The sequence below is a fragment of the Pinus tabuliformis genome, chromosome 1_2 (assembly GCF_031772625.1).
Source record: "Pinus tabuliformis cultivar Carrire ecotype Pingquan chromosome 1_2, CPIR1, whole genome shotgun sequence".
Taxonomy (NCBI): Eukaryota; Viridiplantae; Streptophyta; class Pinopsida; order Pinales; family Pinaceae; genus Pinus; species Pinus tabuliformis.
In genome coordinates this window covers 1,224,095,919-1,224,120,578 of record NC_142298.1, presented here as the reverse complement: position 1 = coordinate 1,224,120,578, position 24,660 = coordinate 1,224,095,919, and the positions used below count along the sequence as shown (strand labels likewise).

At 39.2% G+C, this 24,660-nt stretch overlaps 1 pseudogene; it reads left to right on the top strand.

Moving 5' to 3' along the window:
* LOC149210667 (lariat debranching enzyme-like) overlaps positions 1-3,479 on the top strand; it is a 172,761-nt pseudogene extending 169,282 nt beyond the window's left edge.
* The last annotated feature ends 21,181 nt before the right edge of the window (positions 3,480-24,660 follow it).

Here is a 24,660-nt window from a genome sequence, read left to right as displayed (position 1 = left end):
AATAGTCTTTTCGTTCTTGTTTTATTTCTTGTTTTTTTTTTTAATTTTCCGATGCTACCGGAATTTTCAGTAGCGCCTCCTGATTTAGAAGAATAAAGCTGAAAACAAAACTGTTTTTGATTGTCCACGTGTCATAATGGCAAAATACTTAATCCAAATCATGAGATTTCGTGATTAGATAGGTCACAAAATTTAAGTCTAGTCAAGTGGTAGTGTTTAATCAATTTGGTTGATCAAATTAGCTAGGTGTCAGTCATAGCCATAACTATTCGTTGCTTACTCCACTCATCTTAAATAAACCCGTGTTTCCAAAGTTAAAACGTGTCTGCAACGTCAGTATTAGCTATGTTTAAATTTTGATGGTTGTTCTTTCTGTTTTGCGTAATGCGCTACCGGAATTTCTGACCAGTCCGAATTAAAGCAAAAAAATTTCCAGATTTGCAAAAAATCTCGTACAACCACCTGTAGCAGATTAGCTGGACTCTCCAAAGCATCTCAACTTCATCATTACTATTACATGTTGTCTATTATGACATGAAATCTCATTTAATCATGATGGATCATATGCATAGGAGATTGAACCAAAACTTTATCTCAAATATTTGGAAATGGACGAAATTTCACCATTTCGAATTTCTGAAGTGCAACAAAGGAGAGAGTGATTGAGGTGGTTAAGAACACATCTCAGTTTTTCAGGAAGCCTAATTCAAGCTAATTGTAACATCTGTTGGGTAATCTTCGATACTTTGACACCTATTCCTCATAAGAAGCAAGTAGATATCCATGGCATCAAAGTCTAGGAAAGGTGGAAAGATTAAGAGAATCAAACCTCAAGGAGTTGAACTAGTTGATGCTAATCCAAGTGTTAGAAGAATTTGTATTCAAGAAGTCTAGTATCCACTTTGCACTAGGTTAGGAGGCTCACATCAAGGTGTAGCCCAAGAGTTTTTTCAAACTTTCAATGGATATGAAGCTACCATATTTGGTTTCAAATTGCAGCGTTCAGAACAGTCAATTGTAGAAGCTTTTAACCTTCCCAGGAAGGAGAAAAGTGGTTTAAGGGACAACTCATTACAGGACGAGATCTCAACACTTTTATTACAGATGAATACAGAGATCCTAACTAGGCCAAAGGAATTCCTAGCAATTATCTTAAGAAGGAATGGGAAGAAACAATCAAATTGGCTAAGATTTTTCTCACTTGTGAGAGAAGGTATACAATAGTATTTCTTTACCAAATGAGTTTTCTTTTTCATTTTGCATGTATGAGGAATCTTAATCTGTCCTATTTCATATTGAAGAGCCTGTTATCACTCATAATTTTTCCCTAAAAGTTATTAGAAGAAGGAAACCAAGGTAACCACAAACCAACCTTTTAAGTATAGGCTCTAGCCAACCTATGACTCAAAGAGGGCTCTATCTATATGTTTTAGCTTTGTTTGTTGAGATTTTAGGCTAGTTCTTAAAGTCCAGGGGATTTTGGATTTGTATTGGAAGTTTGATGGTGGAATCCTTAAACAGATGGATAGAATGATGTCTTTGGCTATTGGGCTATGGATTCAAAGAAGGGCAACAAAACTGGGATTAAATCATTAAAGGGAGTGTTCAATGGGCAAGCTAAGAGAGAGAAGCACAAGATTTTAGGTCAAATGGGTGAAATGATCTTAACCAGGGTGAGAGAGCACTTAAAAATTCTAAAACCGAGATTAAAAGGAGGAACAAAGGGTAATCATGAGCAAAGGGAAGTTAATAATCCTTTACTATAGACTAGAGGGAAACTACTTGTACTAAGGAGCAATCAAGAATTCCTTAACTTAGATAATTTAACAGAAAACATAAAAAATGCATAATAGTTAAAATAGAGTGCAATGAAGCAAGTTGTGAGATATCATTCCATATTATAGCATTTAGATGTCAGATACATTTAAGATTATGGAAAAACTTTTAAATAAAAGTGACAACATAAAAGAAGATACTTGTCTGTATTTCGCACTACACATGAATCCAATGAAATGTCTTTGCTTTATTCATTAATCCAGCTTGCTGGCCCCAATAATGATATAATACCTTACAGTCTTTGACAAAGAAAACTATAGAAATGTCTAAGAATCCACCCTACATACTTCGAATTGTGAAGTATTTATACAAAAAATTATTACAAAATATCTCAAAACAACTTGAGATTTAATCTAGGAAACACAAATATCTTCTTACAAGAAGATAGAGACAACTAATGAATTGTTTCATGTTTTCCTTTTTATTATGGTTTTGCTGGCCTCTATTATTGAATTGGTAGCCCTTTATGCTGGCTTGCATGTAGAGTTTCATGCTAGAGTCTTCTTTACTTTCATATTTCAACTGATACTCTTTGACCGTGATACTCGTTGACCCTGATGTGCTATTTTTACCTGTTTTACCTCGATGTTTCATTTTTACTGTGTAGTAAATTTATCCCAGTAAATTTATTATTGTCTCCCACCATTCTGCATCAGGTAACTTTACATTCACCATTCTCTTGTAGATTTCATCAGCTTCAGTATATTTGGCAAGGTTGGGCTTGGTGAGGAATACATGTTTGATCTCATGCTCCAGGAAAAACAAGTTTTCAAATGTGCTATACAACACTTTGCCTGTTGGCAATGCTTTTATGGATGAAGAGCTGGCTTGCTCCTTTTCCAATTGTCTGAGTTTGGTATCATAGTCTAACTGTGTCATGAGTTTTTTCATTGATAACCATAGGACTTGGCACACCTTTCTCCCTTGAAATATGGAATTTAGCCACGAACCTATCAATGGATACCTGCATGTTGTGACATTATTCTTCTAAGTTAAGCATAAGGTTCCTTTTGGAGAGGACTTTCCTTATTTCTAAAATGGTTGCAGTCCTATCCTCTATATTTAGCTCATGGAGCTCATATCTATTCTTGTTATTGAGGAAGTGGATGAGTCTATTGGCATCCTCTAGTTTATCTCCCAACTCCTCCTTCACTTTTTGGATAGCTTCTGTAGCTATCTTTACTAACTCTGTTTGTTCAAAAATAACTTGAATTATAGGCCAAATATCCTTAGCGGAGTCAATGATATTGGCCCACAACATTTCCTTGGTTTTCCCAAGTGGTTTCTCCAGTGTTAAGTCTTTCTCTAAGACTTTCATCCTTTCACTCATTCTTTGGGCTTTCTGTGCTTCTTCTTTCTGGTTCAGTTGGGCAAGTTTGTAGTATGTTTCCAAACTTGCAACCTTTTCTCTTAACCTGTTCATTTCAGTAGCCTGAATAGACATCTCTTCCATGGCTTTGACTAGTTCTGCTTCTTTCTCTCCTTGTGCACCTATTGTTCTTGTAGGTTCTGTTGTGACTGGCAATGTTGTGACAGGTGTAACAATGGGTGCCATTGATGCTGCCAGTGTAGAAGGAATTGTTGTGGATACTGTACGAATGACCTCTTTGGAAGTTGTGGCCATGTCGCTTTGCTTCAATTGAATTAAAGCGTCCAACTCCTTTTCTGTCTCCTTTAGTTGGTCATTCAGCTTCAGGACCAAGTCAATCAAATCCTCATGTCTGGTTTGATTCTCTACCACTTCTATAGTTTGAGGATGTTGCAATTGGGGTATTTTCAATTGCCTCTTAAGTGCAACAATATCATCATTTTTCTTCTTAATAAGTTGCTCTATAGCTTTTATATCCTTGGGGTCGTGTCCCAATTCAATCACTAAGTCCTCTAAGGACTTGATCATTGTATCCTTGGCCTATGAGGAGGCCTTCTCTAACTGGAATTGTGCTGAGATGTTGTTCAAAGAGTTGTGTAGCTGATGGGAAGCTATGGCTTTACCTGTTAGGGTGGAGTATATCATCTCTCTGGCCTGTTTGTGTAGTTCAATTTGGTCTATGGGATGAATATCCCTTGCTAATACTTCAAAATCTACCCTTTTGAAATCTGATGCTCTCTTTGGCTGCTGGGTTGTAGGCTTAACAAAAGTCATCTGCAGCTTTCCCTCTTTAATGTCAAAAGATGACATTAGCCTTGTTTTATTGGTAGGAGTCAGCTTTAGGTATTGTGCATATATTTGGGCCTTAAGCCTTTCATTTATGGATTTAATTTCTTTGTATCTCTCCTTGATATCTTGATCTTTTTCAGTAGGCATTCTAAACTATGACATTTCCACACTAAGTTGCCTTTCCAACATTTAAGTCTAAGATGTGGAAGGCTCTTACATGCCTCCAAATGGAGTGGTAGGCCTACTTCTCTCTGCTCCTGTATTTGTGACCTCAGCTGAGTCATTAATATATTCCTACTCAGAAGTTGGATTTAGCCTTTTCCTCTTGTTTGGTTCCTACTTCAAATCAGAGGTGGCCATTCCTAAAGTGGAAGCCCCTTCTCTATTTCTTTTTGGGGTCTTCTCCTCATTCTGAGGAGTCTGCATATGTTGGGTCCCTATCATACTAGTGATTACCCCATTACTATTGTAGTTATACCCCCTATTTATATTGTTGTGCCCCTATTACGCCCATATTGTTATTTATGTGCCCCATAGAATCCCTCTATTGTTATTTTTGTGGCTTTATATTATTATTGTTAGGTCGACTGGATTATATTGTGACTCCTTAGACTCCTATATATAGAAAGGAGGTTTTGTCATTTGTATCATCCAAGAATTTTTCATTTATGTAATTTAAAGGAGGTTTCCCCCTCGAAGAGGCTGAATTCTAAGGCGTTGATCTTTCTTTTCTATCTTTTCTTGAGCTGGTTTCATAACATTTGGTATCAGAGCTTTGGATTCTAGGGTTTCGCTGCTCCAAACAGGTCATCGTGGAATTTTCGCTATAACTTTTTTTTCTGTGACATTTCAGAAGTTGCAAAAAAAACCCATTTGAGAAGAAATCGTGCTGAACCTTGGGTCCAAATTTCAGATCTTTTTGCGCAATATTTGCGGAGATATGCTCTGAGGAAGTTGGTCTTTTTGCAGACTTCTGAATTACATTCAAAACAGGTGACCTAGGTAAAATCGTCATAACTTTCTCTCTGGGGATCGGATTGAAATTTTGTAAGAAGGTACAGAAAGAGGACGGACTATAGTTTCTTGTATATCATTTTCAGAACCAAAGGTCGAAAATTGTACACGTGGCACTTCATACAAGTTCACTCTTCTGGAAAGGTCTATAATCAGGTCATCTTGGGAGATTGTGCATAACTCTTTCTAGGAGAATCCAATTTGGATTAGACTGGTGGCATTGGAAAGAGGACACAGAGATATACTACAGGTCACAATTGTAGAACTAGATGATTGGAAAGTACAGATATACATCAGAGGCAATATCAAGCTCCTACAAAGTGAAAAAATGTGTGTAGATTTTTTAAATTTTTGCTTAAGCTTGGTTTGAAAAATTATTTTGAAGGAATTCAAAGGGCATAGTAGAGCATTATTATCGGTAACTGATGCCCCAAGGAAAGAAAATGCAAACACCTAGTAAGGAACCTGAAAGCTCTAGCACGACTCATGAAGAAGAGGAAGAAATGCAACATGATATATCAAAATTACAAGACCAAGTGCAACAACTGTCCCTTGCACAAAAAGGAACAAAATCTAAGATGGATGGTTTAAAGAAAGATGTAGAAGCTAATATGGATGGTTTAAAGAAAGGTGTAGAAGCTAAGATGGACTATTTAAAGAAAGGCGTAGAAGCTAAGATGGATGGCATGGAAGCTAAGTTGAATGGCATGGACGCTAAAATTGATGGCATGGATGATAAGATGGAAGAATTGAAGATAAATATGAATAAGTTGCTACAAGAAATGGTCACTAAGGGTGAAAGAGTACTAAAGGAAACTCATGATGAGAACAAAAGAAATGTTAATCATGATTCCATAGACTCTAATGTTGGATCGAAAACTCACCATGTTCCAAAAATCGATATGAGGAAGTTTGATGGCAAGGATCCCGCCACATGGATATTACAGATGGAGCAATTCTTTGATCTCAATAATGTGCAAAACACACAAAAGGTACGTATGGCAACTTTATATTTGGAACCAAATCAGTTTGTATGTTATCAATGGCTTTGTTCTCGTAAACAATTTATCACTTGGGCAATTTTTACGGAAGAATTGATAGCACATTATGAGGATACAAAAAGCAACACTTTTTTTAGCCAATTGATAAGTCTCAAACAAAAGGGTTCAATAATGGAGCACATTGAGGAGTTCCAAAAATTGAACATAAGGGTAAAAGATATTCCAGAGGAACATAGGATTGATGTGTTCATAGGGTCTTTAAAGGATAATATCCAACATGATGTGCACCTTTGGGAACCTGATTCATTAGAGAAGGCATTCAGATTAGCAAGAAAAATGGAAAGCAAAATTATGGCAACTAGGAAGCATACCATTCACAACTATAAAGATGGAAGTGTTGTTGCCCATAGTCTTCCACAACCTACAAGGTTGACACCACAACAATTGGAAAAAAAAAGAGCAAAAGGGCTTTGTTACAATTGTGATAGAAAATACACAAAAGGTCATAAGTGTGCTGAGAAGAAATTATTCTACATAGATTGTGAAGAGGAAGAAGAAAATGAGCAAGAAAGGTCAAAAGAAGAGGATATATTCCAGGAACAAAGCCTAGATGAAGAACAAATAAATCCGACCATATCTTGTAATGCATTGGCAGGAATTACCACTCCTCAAACCATCAAGATAGAAGGACAAATCAAGAAGAAAAAGGTAATAGTGTTGATTGATTCAGGAAGCACACACAATTTTATTCATTGTAGGGTAGCAAAAGAATTGAATTGCTTCCTATATCCAGCACCAGAGTGTCAAGTGATGATTACAAATGGAGGAACAATAAATTGTTCTGGAAAGTGCCATAATATCAAGCTATCCATGGGAGAATATGTATTGACGAGCCCAATGCTTTCCATTCCAATGGGAGGTGCTGATGTTGTACTAGGAGACCAATGGCTACAATCCTTGGGTACAATAGCTTTTAATTTTCAAGAACTTTTCATGAAATTTTCTATGGAAGGAAAGGAAGTTGAATTAAGGGGTATTGCAGGGAAACCAGGAAAGATAATCAGCTCTAATGGCATGACAAAGCTTCTAAAAAAGGAGCAAAGAGGTGTAATTGCACAATTATGTTCGCTAGATGTTTCCACATTGGAATCATCTATTTCTCCAAATCTCCAAAAAGTCCTGGACAATCATTCCAAGGTATTTGAGACTCCCAAAGGTCTCCCACCTATGTGTGATCATGATCATGCTATTCATCTGATTCCAGGAAGTGTTCCTCCAAACATCAGGCCGTACATATATCCCTATGTCCAAAAAAGTGAAATTGAACGTATGGTTGCAGAAATGCTAGAGGCTGGTATAATTCAACCGAGTCAAAGTTCTTTCTCAGCTCCAGTAGTATTGGTGCACAAGAAGGATGGATCATGGCGCATGTGTCCAGATTATAGGGAGCTCAACAAGCTCACTATTAAAGATAAGTTCCCCATTCCTGTCATTGATGAATTACTAGATAAATTGCATGGATCAATTTACTTCACCAAGTTGGATCTTCGTTCGGGATATCATCAAATCAGAATGAAGATTGAAGACATTCCAAAAACGGCATTTAGAACTCATGAGGGTCATTATGAATTTTTGGTCATGCCTTTTGGCCTTACCAATGCACCTTCAACATTTCAAGGTTTGATGAATTCAATTTTCAAACCATTCCTTAGGAAATTTGTGTTAGTATTTTTTGATGATATACTAATCTACAGCAAGTCTTGGAAGGATCATGTTGAACATGTTGACAGGGTGCTACAACTATTGGAGGAGAAATAATTATATGCAAAAAGATCCAAATGTTTCTTTGGAGTCCAGGAGGTGGAATATTTGGGTCATATTGTATCTCATGAAGGAGTTAAGGTAGACCCTAGCAAAATTAAAGCCATTAAGGAATGGAAAATCCCCACATCCATAAAGCATCTGCGAGGATTTCTTGGGTTGACAGGATATTATCGCAAGTTCCTTAAGAATTATGGGAGAATAGCAACACCTCTAACCACATTATTGAAGAAAGATTCATTTTCATGGACTCCGGAAGCAACAAAGGCCTTTAAACATCTTAAAGAGGCAATGTGCCAAGCACCGGTCTTAGCTACACCGGACTTCACAAAAACCTTTATTGTGGAATGTGATGCTTCAGGAAATGGAATTGGTGCTGTTCTAATGCAAGATGAAAGACCCATTTCTTTTGAAAGTCGTCCAATACTCCATGGACTTAAGAAATGGCAACCCTACCTAATGGGAAGACACTTCAAGGTAAAAACGGATCATGATAGCCTTAAATACTTTTTAGAACAAAGATTATCCTCTGAAGAGCAACAAAAGTGGGTCACAAAGATGTTGGGTTATGACTTTGAAATCATCTACAAAAAAGGGAAGCGAAATGCGGTGGCAGATGCACTCTCAAGAAAGGATGAGGATATAGAAGCATTGTTGTGTGCCATTTCTATTATCCAACTAGATTGGATAAACGAAGCAAAGGAGGAATGGAAAAATGACAAAGAAGTGTGGGCACTTATTCGAAAGCTACAACAAGATTCTAGTACTTCTGATACATTTAGCTGGCAAAATGATTCGTTATGGTACAAAGATCGCTTATACCTCTGTAAGAATTCCCAGCTAAAACAAAAGATTCTTATGGAATTGCACACTTCTCCCTTAGGAGGGCACTCAGGATTTTTAAAAACTTACCACAGGTTTAAGAAGGAATTTTTTTGGGATGGCCTTAAATCAGATATTCAAAAGTTTGTGGCGGAATGTTTTGTTTGCCAACAAAATAAAGTTGAAACAATTAAGACACCGAGTCTATTACAACCTTTATCCATTCCAAGCCAACGTTGGGAGGAGGTTTCAATGGATTTTATCACAGGTTTACCCAAGTCTGAGGGAAAGAGTGTCATCATGGTGGTAGTTGACAGACTTACCAAGTATGCACACTTTTGTGCGTTATCACATCCATTGAAAGCCAGTACAGTTTCTACTGCATTTATGGAAATAGTTCAAAAGCTACATGGAAACCCAAAGATTATTGTAAGTGACAGAGATCCCATTTTCACTGGAAATTTTTGGACAGAATTATTTTCTTGTCTTGGTACTTAGTTAGCTCATAGCTCATCTTATCATCCTCAATCTGATGGGCAAACTGAGATAGTAAACAAATGTTTGGAAGGATATCTTCGTTGCTTTGTATCTGATAAACATACACAATGGGTCAAATGGTTGCCTCTGGCTGAATGGTGGTATAACACTTCCTTCCATACAACAACAAAAATGACCCCATTTATGGCACTTTATGGGTACCAACCACCATCCATCACATCATATTTAAGAGAAAATTCTAAGATTCAGGCAGTGGAACATCACATCGAACATCAACAACAAGTCCTCCAACTCTTAAAGGATAACCTGATGTTGGCACAAAATAGAATGAAACAACAGGCAGATCAACATCGCAGTGAAAGAAGTTTTGATGTAGGTGATTGGGTATTCCTACGGCTACAACCATATAAGCAAATGTCCCTAAAGCAAGCTAAGAAGAATAATAAATTATCACCAAAGTATTATGGTCCGTACAAAGTGTTGCAAAAGATTGGTACTATGGCATACAAATTGGAGCTTCCTGCAGCTTCTCGATTGCATCCAGTTTTCCATGTTTCATGCTTAAAGAAGGTTATAGGCGACAAGCTCCCAGTTCAAACAATATTGCCAAAACTTGACGAGGAAGGGAAAATTATATTGGAACCGGAAGCAGTCATAGAAACAAGAACTCGACAGCTACGAAATCGATCAATTTCAGAGTATCTTATCAAGTGGAAGAACTTATCCGCTAAAGATTCCACATGGGAGGATGAGAATTTTATGCAGAAGTATCCAGAACTACTCAAGCGTTGAGGATAACACTTTTTTGAAGGAGAGGGGCATGTTGGGTCCCTATCATACTAGTGATTACCCCATTACTATTGTAGTTATACCCCTTATTTATATTGTTGTGCCCCTATTACCCCCATATTGTTATTTATGTGCCCCATAGAATCCCTCTATTGTTATTTTTGTGGCTTTATATTATTATTGTTAGGTCGGCTGGATTATATTGTGACTCCTTAGACTCCTATATATAGAAAGGAGGTTTTGTCATTTGTATCATCCAAGAATTGTTCATTTATGTAATGTAAAGGAGGTTGCCCCCTCGAAGAGGCTGAATTCTAAGGCGTTGATCTTTCTTTTCTATCTTTTCTTGAGCTGGTTTCATAACAGCATAACTACAGGGTTACCCATGGTTCTTTCTTGTTCTTCTGGTACCTGTAGAAAAGTGTTGTCATCAAGCTACTTTTATAAATCAATTAGAGCATTCTCTTATTCTACTCCGATGCTGTCTTGGTCTACCAGGGTACCTTCCACCCATTCTATTTGATTTGCATATGCTTCTTTTTCAGGTATGGGATCATGAATGAAAGGTCCTAGCTTGACCTTTTGTCTCTTCTTTGTGATGAATTCCAAAGGATCATATCTCCAGACAAAACACCTTTGGAACTTCATTCTCTACAAAATTAGGTCTACTTCTTTGCCTGCCTCCCTAGAGTTGCATATGAGGGGGCCTAGTTGGTATTTTATTTTGAAATTAGCCTTCTTCTTGGCATTGATGAAATTTACTTCATCTGCATTGATGATTTTTCTATACTATTCTAATGCATACAACCTCATTGGGAGGTATCTTGGTAGCTTGTATGGTGCCAGCATGCAACCTAATTTTGATTCTTGTATGGTTATGGTAAGGTTCCAGTCACCTACTTTGGTCTGTTTAGACAATTGAAGGACTCTCTTTATTTCTGGACTGATTCTAGGAGGAGGGATTCCAATTAACATTGTCATGACTAGGTGTACAAATAAATCAACAAAATTAGAATAAGAGTATGGAGACTGAGATTGGTGGATCAATGGGGTCCAAAACATGACTGACCTGGGTTGACCTTTGGTGTCCATCTTTGGAAGGTGTTGTGACTATCAACAACCCCCGATTTTATTAATGTTAGCAATAACACTAATAAATGGGGACCCTTCTAAAAAATTAAAACTTAGCACTTAAGATTGCTTTTTGTTCTCAATAAAACATAATATCAAATCTAAAACTCCAAACAATAGCAATTCCTACCTTTTCATGCTTTATGCACATAAAATGTTACAAGTATTGACCGTCCTTATGAAAAGTCCCATATAACCTTAAAATCTAGGAAAACCTTAGTAAGCAGAAAGTCATATATTAAGCAAAAATTTAATAAAACCCACTTTTTGAAGGATAGCGTCGCATCGCAAAAAGGTCATGGCAAGCATTCCTTACACAAGTGGCTCGGCAAAAATGCAAGAATGTGATAATGCAAAAATGCAAAACTATAAGCTTTACAAACTCATTGCATATCGTAGATCGCCAAGTACCACACCATCACGTAATACAAAGAACACTAAAGTTTTGTGAAATGCGATAAAGATTCTCGCAAATCGCATCTCGCAGCCACCAAGGAAACAATGGTTATTTAAGATTATAGGTTTTGTGATATCGCGATCTGCAATATTGCGAAGCAAATCGCAAAATCGCTTTATCACAAACCTAAAGGCTCAGAGTTCAATAAAGGTACTTTCCATCGTTCGATGCAGAGTTATGAGCATTAAAATTTAGCTTAACGGTCCATTGATGCTATTTATTTAAAAAAAAATCAAATCTGACTTAAAAGGACCATCTTACAGAAGGTGATATCTTTGATATGATTTTCAAATTAAAAGCTTTCTCATCACCTTTTCATTATTCATTTCACCGTCATCCTTATTGTGTCTTTGTTCTCTGCTTACAATTTCAAGAACAATACTTAAAGCAGCACATAGAATGTAATGGGAAAGAAAGGCAAAGCTCCTGCATCTGAAAAATTAGAGATGACTCCATTATTTATAGATACCACTTGTATGAGGGATATAGGAATATCTACTTGGGAAGGCATGTACCAACTGTTAGAAGAAGAAAACCTGAAAATTATGGAGGTTATAGCTACGGCAGACAGGCAGGGCTCATATGAAGCATCATTAATAGAGCTAGCATGCTCGTTTCTGCACCGCGTTGCTACAAGGCCCAAGATACTCCCTTACATGGATATGGTAAAATGGATTATAGACCACAGTGATATATCCAATAGGGAATTCAAGACACGAAGCCAGGGAATCATGGGGTCATTTACACCAACAAATCTAAGGTGCATGTATCACCTGCCAGACCCTCAAGCCAGTTGCAACAAATAGTTCGTGGAGAAATTCACCAAAGAGAATGAGAATTTAGCAGAATTCACAAAAAGCTGGTTTGCGAAGGAAGAGCCATTGAAGAAGGATAAAAATGGTATGTATGCCACTGGATCCCTCTCCTCTCCCTATTTTTTTGGTGTGTCAATGTTATGTAGACTATTTGGGAAGCCGAATATTAATAAATTTTCATCTGAATGTGTTGTGGGGAAAAGTATCCGATGCGGATGACCCTATCCCTACTCTAAAGGTGACAGTCTTTAGCAACAACTGAAAGTAAAGCTTTGATGTTTTCCTTTATGAAAGTACGGAGAGAAGGAAGAAGAGATTAACCAACCTGGTGTCTTTCGCTTAGTCGATCCTTGTCCTCTCTCGTTGTCTCTTGTTCCCAGCTCCTTGCTCTCTTTGCCGGTCCAGCTACACACAGATCCTGCACAAAACAAGAGAGGAAACTACAAGATACAAGTACTCATAACTGAAACATGGATTAGGGTGAATCAAATATACATGTAAACACAATACATCAATGCAATACAAGTATATAGGATAACATGCAAAACTTTATTGATAGAAGTAACAGGGTTCTGAGAAGGTTACAACCAATGATGGCTCCAATCCAGCAGCACCTCCCCAGCAGCAAGAACTCTCCTCTTCACCTCTAGTAAAACAATCACCCAATAGCTCTAACTGTAAACCAACAGCACCTCCTTGCTTTACACAAAATTCCAGCCTCCTTAGACCTCATAGAAGAGCTCTATATATAGGAGAGAAGAGGAAAGGATGAGTCAGCTTGAGGCTGGCATAGAGCTGACTAGTGTCCTCTCCCTCTTCAGTTAAACTTCAGTCCTTGAGTCCACTTGGAGATCCTTGCTTACACATGGTGATCAAGTACCTCTTACTCATCACAGGGCGAATCTCAGGAACCAAGTGTCAGTTTGGAAGCTTCCTGGGCAGTTGACACCTTGCAGAATGACTGTGCCACTTGGCCAATCTCGCTCAGCGCAGGTAGCCTTCATTAGTTTTGACTTCCAGCGCAGGTACAAGGAGGAACAGTTGCATTCCAGCGCAGAAGCTCAGTGGAGCAGCTGACATGATCCAAAATAAGCCTGTTTTGAAGTGTTTTCAGGTGGAGAACTGATTGGAAGTGTTGTTGCTTGATGACCTTGTTCTTTTAGGGGTAAGAACAACATGTTTAGGGACTGAGGATCCCTGTAATTATTGACATTCCGTGCTCCATGACGCGAGGCACAAAAATGTCTATAACAGTTGCCCCCTAAAGTATGAGGCCGTTTATCGGGTGAAATGCTTTATCTAGAGGGTCCGAAGTTCATTCCAGTGCTGAGGAGGCGCCCTGTAATACAATACAATACAATACATTATTTTTCATTCTATTTTCATGATCTAGCTGAGGCGGGCATTCCCATGCTCAGCTTTTATAAATACATTTTGGTACATATGACAGACGATCGTCTGAAGGCAGATTGATAATTTTCTGCTGAAATTATCATCCTTTGAATAGGATGATCATCTGCTGCAATGATGTACATGGCAAATGCTTTTATATTTCCTGAATATATATCGCAGCCCGGATGGATGAAACTAGATCCGGGGTCTTCAAACTCGTTCGATCTTCACTCTAAGTACAAGTCGATCCATGTGAGAATTTCGCTGAAGTCGAACATGGAAAGACATCGCTTGATTACCGGTCAATGATGAAAACCGTTAACAAGCGCGAGAGGAATCACCAATAATGACGATGATCCTCAAGGTACGGCAGTACAATTCACGTGGCGTGAATAAAGGACTTGGCGTCGAACGCCACGCAAAATCTTCTGGTCGAAGGTCATTGATGTATACCTGTCGCCGGAAGTGAGAAACTTGCCATTGAGGCATGCAAGCTTCAAAGTACTGATGGGGTTGTTCCTAGATCAACTTCTTGGATAATGAGCTGAAGTCGACAAGAAGCGATCCGTCAAAGGAGGGCCTTAATGAATCCCACATCAATGACACGGAACGGAGCTAATGATTTTAGTGGAGGTGAAAACAAACTGTGACATATGATTCATGGTGGCGATCATGAATGGATGAAGGATAATGTATGGCAGTGGATGGGACACGGTTGACACTTTCAGAATGACCCCTCTTGAACATATAACGACACTGATGCGATGGATCGGTAGCATTACCCCAAATGTGGATGGTTTGGCGAGGACCATGGTGATGAGACCGGTGAATGAAACAACCCAACCCGATGTGGTACGGAGGAAAAGTGTCATGTTCAAGAGTGACTTGCTACCATTAAACTTTGATGTTCTCCCAATTTTCCCCAGTCATTTCTGACCAGTACCTCTTTATTTTTGTCAAGCTTGAGGAGGATAACATATGCTTGTTCTATAACCTGCCCTTCGGGCAAGCCCATCGCTACGATTTAACGAGCCTAGCGATAGGGAAACTCGTTCTCGTCTAAAGACAAGTTTGTCGCTATTTAATCATTTTAACGAGTCTAACGACAAAGAAAACTCGGTCCTTTTCATTTTTAGAGAGTCTGAAAAGGTACAGAAAGTCAACTCCATAATTCCTTTTTCGTCATCTAATCCCTTAAGTCCGAAAAAGTATAAAACAATACAGAAGGGATGGCTGTTCGGTACTTTTACGAGCTGAACAAGACAAGCGCTCGATCTTTTTGTGCAATAATCCCTCAGGTCCAAAAAGATTAAAATCTAGAGGAGGGATAGCGTTCCGGTCGTTTAACGAGCTGGAAGGCCAAAACTCGGCAAACTTTTCATATTTTACGAGTCAGTGAAAAGAGCTCAAAGAAGACTCGTCTTTTGAGGAACGAGTGATAAACAGGGATAGCTACAGATTCCAGGTACAAATTGGAATTTTCCAATCACGGTAGTGTCACAAGGATGGCTAGGTGAAATCACTCTTTGCAGATGTTCCTCAAAATGGGTAAACACACATATGGGGGTGGACGATCGGCCAAATGACAGTGGAGGCGATGGATGAAAACACGACCAAGGTTTTAAGGCTGATAACTTTACGATCGCAATGGTTGTCTACCAGGATAGGTTCATTTTTTAATGAGCTTGGACTCTGCCAGAAACTTTGCTCACACTTTTCTATTTTTTAACGAGCATGAATTCCGTGGTAAAACTGCTCGATTCATGGTCAAATTTAATTTTTTTTTACTTTTAGTAGCTTTTTCTCTTTTCAAATGTAGTACTTCATCTTCAATTGCTGCAACAAATTTTGTTAGAAATGGACAATATTTGCATGAAAACAAGATTATAACCTTAATATTTAACTTTAAACTGTGTAAAAAGTCATAAAAAGGGGTTTTTACCTCTCATTTACCATTTCATTTGCATTTTGCTTGTTGGAGCTCTGGAGGTGCCTCTTCTTCCTTGATTTTCACCAGCTGATTCCGGGAGATTCTGTGGACGATTTTCGGCGCCGTTTGGACCAGGTAGGAGCTAAACCTTAGCCCTTCACTTTCATGGTTTCCTTTTTCAGTTTCATGCATGTTTTTCAGGGTTTCTGGGCCCCAGGGGTTTCATTAGGGCGCCCTGGCATCAGCGCAGGTTCCCCTTTCGAAACTTGCGCTATATTTCAGGCAGCCTTAAGGCAGACTGCGTTCCAGAGCAAGGGGGAGACTCTCTGCCTGCGCTGGGCTTAGAAAAGCTGATTTTGCATGAGTTTTTTGATGATTTTTCGCCAGATTTTCATCAAAATCAGGAACTTACTCCTTCTCTTGTTTGATTGCAGGGAACCTTTACCAAAATGTCCCTTACATGGCGAGAACGAGAACATGAAGCAGAGGACATGGTTGCGCTCCATGACCCAGTCATGGTGAACGCGCTTCGGAACTGTGGCCTGCTGAAGTTCTTCCGTATCTCTAGCATGAGAGCACAGATTTCTTTACTGCAGTATATGCTTGATGCTTGGGATCCTGTTAACCAAGTATTCCAAATTAGGGGGAAAACCATCCCCTTGACCATAGAGGACATGTACTTCTTGACTGGGTTGTCAAGGTGGGGTGCTCCCATTTCTTTGTCAGGTACGGTCTGAGGGACTAATTCCACCAGAGATTACATTCGTCAGTATTGTAGGGAAGGTTCACAGCCGAGCAAAGATGGCAAGATCAATATCCGTGACATCACTGACAGGTCTCTCAGGTCCATTCTGTTTACCATTGGTAGGATGGCCGGTAGCGCAGCTTTGCATGTTGCCAACAGATCTTACATGCAGCACGCCTTGGAGTGTCTCCAACCGAAAGTGTTTAACTGGTGTGATGGAGTACTTGTTCAGATGAAAAGTCAATTGACCAAGGTAAAGGACGGGGGGCTGAAGAACTTTGGATTTGGTTCTATTCTGACTGCCTTTGTCTTGGAGAAAGTCCCATTGATGCAACCTCAGTACATCATGCTTGATTTGCCTTCTCCGACCGAGCCACGCATGCAGAGGTGGGTTGACCATATGTCCCGGCATGCTGGTCAACCTCATATTACTTTCACTGAGTCCTTCTTTAGGTGGTTTGAGCGTCAGGAGATGGCATTTTCTGAGTATCCATATGTGGGTATGGACTACCGAGGTGATCCGGACTTGGTGCTTCTGGATGGCGAGCAATGGGGCGCTATTGGTAAAATCTCTGACCATATCACTGTTTATTGTTTTATTCATGATGTTACTATTCAAAACTGATTAAACTCTTGGGTGCATGCAAATGTTGGTCCTGTTCGCCCAGTAGCTCGTCCACGATCGCCAGTTGCTGCCCCAGCAGCAGAGCCTGCTAGGAGAGTTGTTATTCGCGACCTTGGTGATACTGAGATACTTGCAGCTGTGCAAGAGCAGGTTGAGAGCCTTACTCGTGGTCTTCCGGATGTACAGATTGACGAGTTACCTTTACAGTTGCAGCGGCACACCATTGGCGTGCCTAGACAATGGACTCGTCTCTTGCGCATGATTGCACAGACCGTGACGTACTTTCATGAGCACCACTAGGCTAGGGTGCCCCCTAGCATCTTTTGAGTTCTAGGTCATATGACCAATTTTGTTTTGATTACAGCACATTATGTACAAACTATAAACAGCTTTATATATTTTGATTTTCGGAGTTTATTTCGGTTTATTTGTGATCCACTTGCATAGCACCGATGCGGAAGCTTCCTGGGCAGTTGACACCTTGCAGAATGACTGTGCCACTTGGCCAATCTCGCCCAGCGCAGGTAGCCTTCATTAGTTTTGACTTCCAGCGCAGGTACAAGGAGGGACAGTTGCATTCCAGCGTAGAAGCTCAGTGGAGCAGCTGACATGATCCAAAATAAGCCTGTTTTGAAGTGTTTTCAGGTGGAGAACTGATTGGAAGTGTTGTTGCTTGATGACCTTGTTCTTTTAGGGGTAAGAACAACATGTTTAGGGACTGAGGATCCCTGTAATTATTGACATTCCGTCCTCCATGACGCGAGGCACAAAAATGTCTATAACAGAATGGTTGCCTTTATTGGACGCAACCACCAATGCCACTGTAATGTATAGGGCGCAGATTTTATCAGATAATTTAGCTTCTGCTATTTTAGGTTATTGAACTAAAAGAAGTTTTTCTCAGATTTTTTACTCTCCATTCTTTTTAAGTGCCTATGTCATGGATGCCATTTGTTTTGTCTCCGATTTTACCATTATGGGGTGGAAATCGACAGTGCAAAACCCTCTTCCTATACAGGTTTATCACAAAGCACTGTGGGAATCCAATTTCAACCCACATTTCTACAAGATTTGTCATGGACTGATGCTTCCCATTCATAAAATGTTTTTTTTTTTTTTTTTTTATGTAAAGACTAAGCTCTTGTATTAATAAAGAAAGAAAATATTTACAAAGAGGTACTAGCCTCTGAGGATGGATAAGGCCACCCTCTGTCTGAAGAGCATATCAGGTACGCAAGGCTACCTGAATTACAAAGATAGAAGCAGTAGAAGTAAGCATGAGCAAAACAGAAGCAGGTAGTCCTCTGACTTACAAGAGAGATTCCTCCAAAAAGAAAAACAGCAGCAGAATTGTAGAACCAAAGAACCTTTGCTGCTGATATCATCGCGGCAGTTGAGGGTAGGAAGACAAGTGATTCCAGAGATCTGGAAACACTGCGAATTCTGGGCATTCCTCTACCCCAAAAACAAAACCTGGGCATCTCGGAAAGAGAAGAGACCCCTCCAAAACTCCAAAACTTGACCATTGAGCAGCAGCAGAAACAGTAATTTAGCCTTCGAAGGCTCACCTTATGCTTTGTTGTCGAAATCTGGCATAGTTGCATCTTCGTTCACTGGCTGTCGGGAATCCGGTGGGTGTGCTGGCTGCTGAAGCGAACCCAGATCAAGAGCATGCTCCTCAGGATTGACAACTCCTGGAGAAGGAATAACGACATTGCCAATTTCCGCCCTCGCTTGGGCATTACCAGTCTGAGCCAGCTCCCCAAAGTCTTCCTCCTGGCTGTCGGAGTCTTCATCTTCTTCCTCCGTCGCGATTACAGTTATCAGCAGAGACACCCGTGATTGATTTCTCCAGCATCTGAATGTGAAACAGGATGTATGCACTTGACTATCTAGTTGGTCCGACTCTTCTGAAGGAGAAGACGGAGGCGCTACCATAGCCAGCGGCTGAATTGCCCTTGCTTGAACCTCCAGTCTTCGACTAATTCCCCAAACAGCCCCTCTTCTCGGGACCCCACGCTGTCTCGGCGCCATGAGCAGGGAAACTTGAGAGCTATTTATAGTGGGAGGCCCAGTATCCAAACGCAGAGCCTGAACTCTGCCCCCCAGAACCGGCCTAGTAGAGACCTGAATCAAAGTATGAGTCCTCACTATAATTTTAGCCTGCCAAGGTCGAGAGAGCATACTCTGAGCAGAGGTGAGGCCTCTGCCACTTCGCACACTGCCAGAGATCATCTCCTCTGCACTCTGCTCAAAGCACAACATAACAATACACCAAGCATGCCCAAACTGGAGCAGATACGCCATTAAGTAATCCTCTTTTCAGAATTCTCTGGATGCCTCCATAACGAACCCCAACGAATTAGCGTACAATGCAGTTAAGTCCCCTCGTGTGAACCCATCTCCCCTCTGCACAACCTTCTCCTCGGCCTTTAAAGGCATTAATGCCTGGCAGAGCCGCCTGGTGTGGCCGTCCTGGCAGGCTGCCTTAACATGCCAGCTGCCCATCGCTGTTTATCAAGTTGCCACCCGCATCCGGGTTCCCATTCATAAAATGTTATATAACAAAGACACCTCGAGATTCTCGTCAGAAGCAAAAATTGACATTCTCCTTGTGGGAAGGTGGTTCGGGGAGGAATTATTCACATACATTAGGGTATTTGGGAGCATTGCTTCACCTCACATACTTCCTTTGTATGTCCCTGACAAACTGATGGCCAGGGAAATAACATACTAGACTTGTGGTGCCGAGGGGATGTCTAAGGTATTGAAAGATTCAAAGAAGGACATATGGCCTCAATTTCCTGTAGTCTGCAGAGCTTTTGCATTGTTTGATTTAGGGCATGCCTTTAAAGAAGTCGATAATATGCTATCTTTATAGTTACCCAAGTTCCCAGGGAGGCAATACGATCATTTTGATATTATAAAGAATTTTACAATAATGGTGAAAATAAAATGTTTACAAAAGAAGATGATCCCTTCGACGATGTTTTCAAGCAGAAAAGCACTCTCAGAGAAATTCTGCGTCTGGCACAAATTCAGTTCGACCAAGGGAAACTTCAAGATTTTAACCATTATAGAAATCAGAGGCTGGCAAATGTCCCATTAGACAAATTGCACATTAAACCAATAAGGGAGCCCACTCCCAGTATCAGCATAAGTGGAAGTTCAAGAGAAGAGAAATCTAAATCAAAGTCTGAAAGGGAATCAACTGAAGAATCTGGTAAGTAGTCAAAGAGCGATCACAGTGAAGGTGAAGGGTCAATTAGGGATACAACTCAGTCTACTGAACAGCCTGATCAGCAAGTTTTGCCCCCGGAACAGGCCAAAACTCCCACTCCCCTCGTAAAGCTAACAAAGCCAATTATAGTGGACTTAGAAAAGGAATGGGATAATTTTAATGAGCTAATAAACACCGAGGAATAGAGTACAAAGCCATTAATAAACCCAGGTGAGACAGTCACAGAAATGATAATAGAAGAGATTATTAATACTCAAGAAACAGAGCATATTCCTATTGCTCCATCGTTCGAAATTGTACTAAAAATAGAGGAGATTTCTCCTCTGTATGTATTTTATAGCCTGCAACATAAGGATGTTCTCAGGAAGCAAAGAAAGAAGCGGAAGATAGATATTGTACTCTCTCCAGAAGCTAAACGTTTGGATGTCCTATGACAACCAATCTATCGGAAAACCTAACTAAGCTCTCTCAAATCGTAGGGGCATATGCCTCTGCAACCATTGATAAAGCGGTCGAAGTTCAAATGTTATTAAAAGAAAAGGAAGATAAGATCCTATTTTTGGAACAGTTGGCCAACGTCAGTCGAGAATCAGAAATTCAATTAGCAAAACTCTAGCGGGAATTCCAACAAATGCAATTAAACTATCAAAACGGTCTGGCTAGTAAATAAGAACAATTACAGACCATGATAGAATTGCATAAAGATGATCCTAAAATTGATGAATTCATCACAGAAGCACTTTCCCTCAATGACCAACTCTTACAACAGGAAGAGACACTCTGCCAAACGATCTCGCAATGGAATTCCTATTGTGAAAAAAGCGATAACATTACAAATCAAGTCGTAGATTTACGACTTGATTATGATAAAGTTTTGAAGAAAGTTTCTGACTTTCGGGATTGCCAAAAATCAAAATAAGGACAAAAAGCGGAATTTCCTAGAATTGATGAATCTCATAAATATATGATATTTGCAAAATGGGACGCACAACTTAGGGAAGTATAGAAGGCGATGGAGGAAGTAGTAGAAGTAGCAAAAAATATCACTGACTGCATCAATGAAAATCTCCATGCAGCAAATTTAATATCAGACACCATTCTAGGATTCCTCCCAAAGGCACAACAGCTTCAAACAAGGTGGAAGCTAAAGGTAGAAGAAAAGGTAGAACCAATAAAAAATATAAACAAGTTAAACTGGGATAATTACTGGTAGTTCCTGGTAAAACCACATAGCCAATGGATGACTCTGAGATGTCTCATAACCTCCGCCGAGAAGATAGCACCAGCACTTGCAAATTTCGTGTTCGTAGGATAATTGAAATCTGAGGTCAACCAACCGACGCTATTAAAGCCCATGCTGGATATTTACAACTTAAAAGAACAGATGCATGATTTAGTATAGACACAGTTTTAGTTTTGATTTTAGTTCATTTTTTGCTTAAGATTAGGAAGGCGATTTGAACCTCCTCATCTATTTTTGTAATATTTAGTTTTATTATAGTATTTAAACCCCTCTCATTGCATTGGAGAGGGGTCTATAAATTTATCAAAAACAATTCGTCAGAACATGCAGTTTTCCCCCCACTGAGGAGGTTTTAATAAATGAATAGAACAAGATTTTTTTTTATATGAGTTTGATATCTGCTACTGAAATGCACTTTTGTACTCTTAGTAGATGTTGAATTATTTGAAGATAGATCTATGTCACTGAAGCTCATGAGTAGAACCTCTTACCAGTGGTACTTTTATCTCCTAATACTTTTTTCTTATGTGCCAAGTGATAAATTAGTTTCAGTTATCAATACATGAAAGTCTAAATGTTCAGTTGTCATTATTGCACTTTTGTATGGTGATAATTATTCTTTTATGTTGATTGTATGAATGAATTATTATGCAATGTGTTTATCATAATTGTTTCGGCTAATTTCTTATACAAAGAAATCATTTCTAATGGTTTCCTTTCATATAGTGATTGAATGATCTTTATTACCAGTTGTTGTTGGAAATTACTTTAGATTGCATAAAAAAAAGTGTTACTCTCGGGATAGTTTAAAGTTAGATGTTTTCCTTCATTAGAATAAAATTGCATATGTTAGTTAATAGATAGATTAAACTTAGAATAAAGCATTCCTCCCATAAACCTTTAGAAAAGAAAAACATTGTCCCGTTAGTATACCATCATAAACAAATGGGGAAACTGGTCCCATCATCGCCATTCGGAGCCACCACTCCAAATGGAAAAGGAGTTGCTTTCAAGGTCTGGATTGGGTGGTTACCCCCTTGTTGTAGACCCGATTTTTGGTGCTTCGACATATTTGGCGCTAGAAGGAGCGCCTGAACTATGAATGTGTTATGAAACCAGCTCAACAAAAATATAGAAAAGATAGATCAACGCCTTAGAATTTAGCCTCTTCGAGGGGGCAACCTCCTTTACATTACATAAATGAATAATTCCTGGATGATTCAAATGAAAAAACCGCCTTTCTATATATAGGAGTCTAAGGAGTCACAATATCACCCAACTGACCTAACAATAATAATATAAAGCCACAAAAATAACAATAGAGGGATTCTATGGGGCACAGTAATAACAATATGGGGACAATAGGGGCACAACAATATTAATAGGGGATACAACTACAATAGTAATGGGGTAATCACTAGTATTATAGGGACCCAACATGCCCCTCTCCTTTAAAAGAGTTTTGTCTTCAACGCTTGAGTAGTTCTGGATGCTTCTGTATAAAATTCTCATCCTCCCATGTGGAATCTTCAGCGGATAAGTTCTTCCACTTGATAAGATACTCTGAAATTGATCAATTTTGTAGCTGTCGAGTTCTTGTTTCTGTGATTGCTTCTGGTTCCAATATATTTTTTCCTTCCTCATCAACTTTTGGCAATATTGTTTTAACTGGGAGCTTTTCACCTATAATCTTCTTTAAACATGAAACATGGAAAACTAGGTGCAATCAAGAAGCTATAGGAAGCTCCAATTTGTATGCTATAGTACTAATCTTTTGCAACACCTTGTACATACCATAATACTTTGGTGATAATTTCTTATCCTTCTTAGCTGTCTTGAGGGACATTTGCTTATATGGTTGTAGCCATAGGAATACCCAATTGCCTACATCAAAACTTCGTTCGCTACGATGTTGATCTGCCTATTGTTTCATTCTATTCTGTGCCAACACGAGGTTATCCTTTAAGAGTTGGAGGACTTGTTTTTGATGTTCGATGTGATGTTCCACTGCTTGAACCTTAGAACTTTCTCTAAAATATGATGTGATGGATGGTGGCTGATATCCATAAAGTGCCATAAATGGGGTCATTTTTGTTGCTGTATGGAAGGAAGTGTTATACCATCATTCAGCCAGAGGCAACCATTTGACCCATTGTGTCTGTTTATCAGATACAAAGCAATGAAGATATCCTTCCAAACATTTGTTTACTATCTCAGTTTTCCCATTAGATTGAGGATGATAAGATGATCTATGAGCTAACTGAGTACCAAGACAAGAAAATAATTCTGTCCAAAAATTTCCAATGAAAATGGGATCTCTATCACTTACAATAATATTTGGGTTTCCATGTAGCTCTTGAATTGTTTCCATAAATGCAGTAGAAACTGTACTGGCTCTAAATGCATGTGATAATGCACAAAAATGTGCATACTTGGTAAGTCTATCAACTACCACCACGATGACACTCTTTCCCTCAGACTTGGGTAAACCTATGATAAAATCCATTGAAACCTCCTCCCAACATTGGCTTGGAATGGATAAAGGTTGTAATAGACCCAGTGTCTTAATTGTTTCAACTTTATTTTGTTGGCAAACCAAACATTCCGCCACAAACTTTTGAATATCCGATTTAAGGCCATCCCAAAAAAAATCCTTCTTAACCCTGTGGTAAGTTCTTAAAAATCCTAAGTGCCCTCCTAAGGGAGAAGTGTGCAATTCCATAAGAATCTTTTGTTTTAGCTGGGAATTCTTACAGAGGTATAAGCGATCTTTGTACCATAACGAATCATTTTGCCAGCTAAATGTATCAGACATACAGGAATCTTGTTGTAACTTTCGAATAAGTTCCCACAATTCTTCGTCATTCTTCCATTCCTCCCTTGCTTCATTTATCCAATCTGTTTGGATAATAGAAATGGCACACAACAATGCTTCCACATCCTCATCCTTTCTTGAGAGTGCATCTGACACCACATTTTCCTTCCCTTTTTTGTAGATGATTTCAAATTCATAACCCAACATCTTTGTGACCCACTTTTTTTGCTCTTCAGAGGATAATCTTTGTTCTAAAGAGTATTTAAGGCTATCATGATCCATTTTTACCTTGAAGTGTCTTCCCATTAGGTAGAGTCACCATTTCTT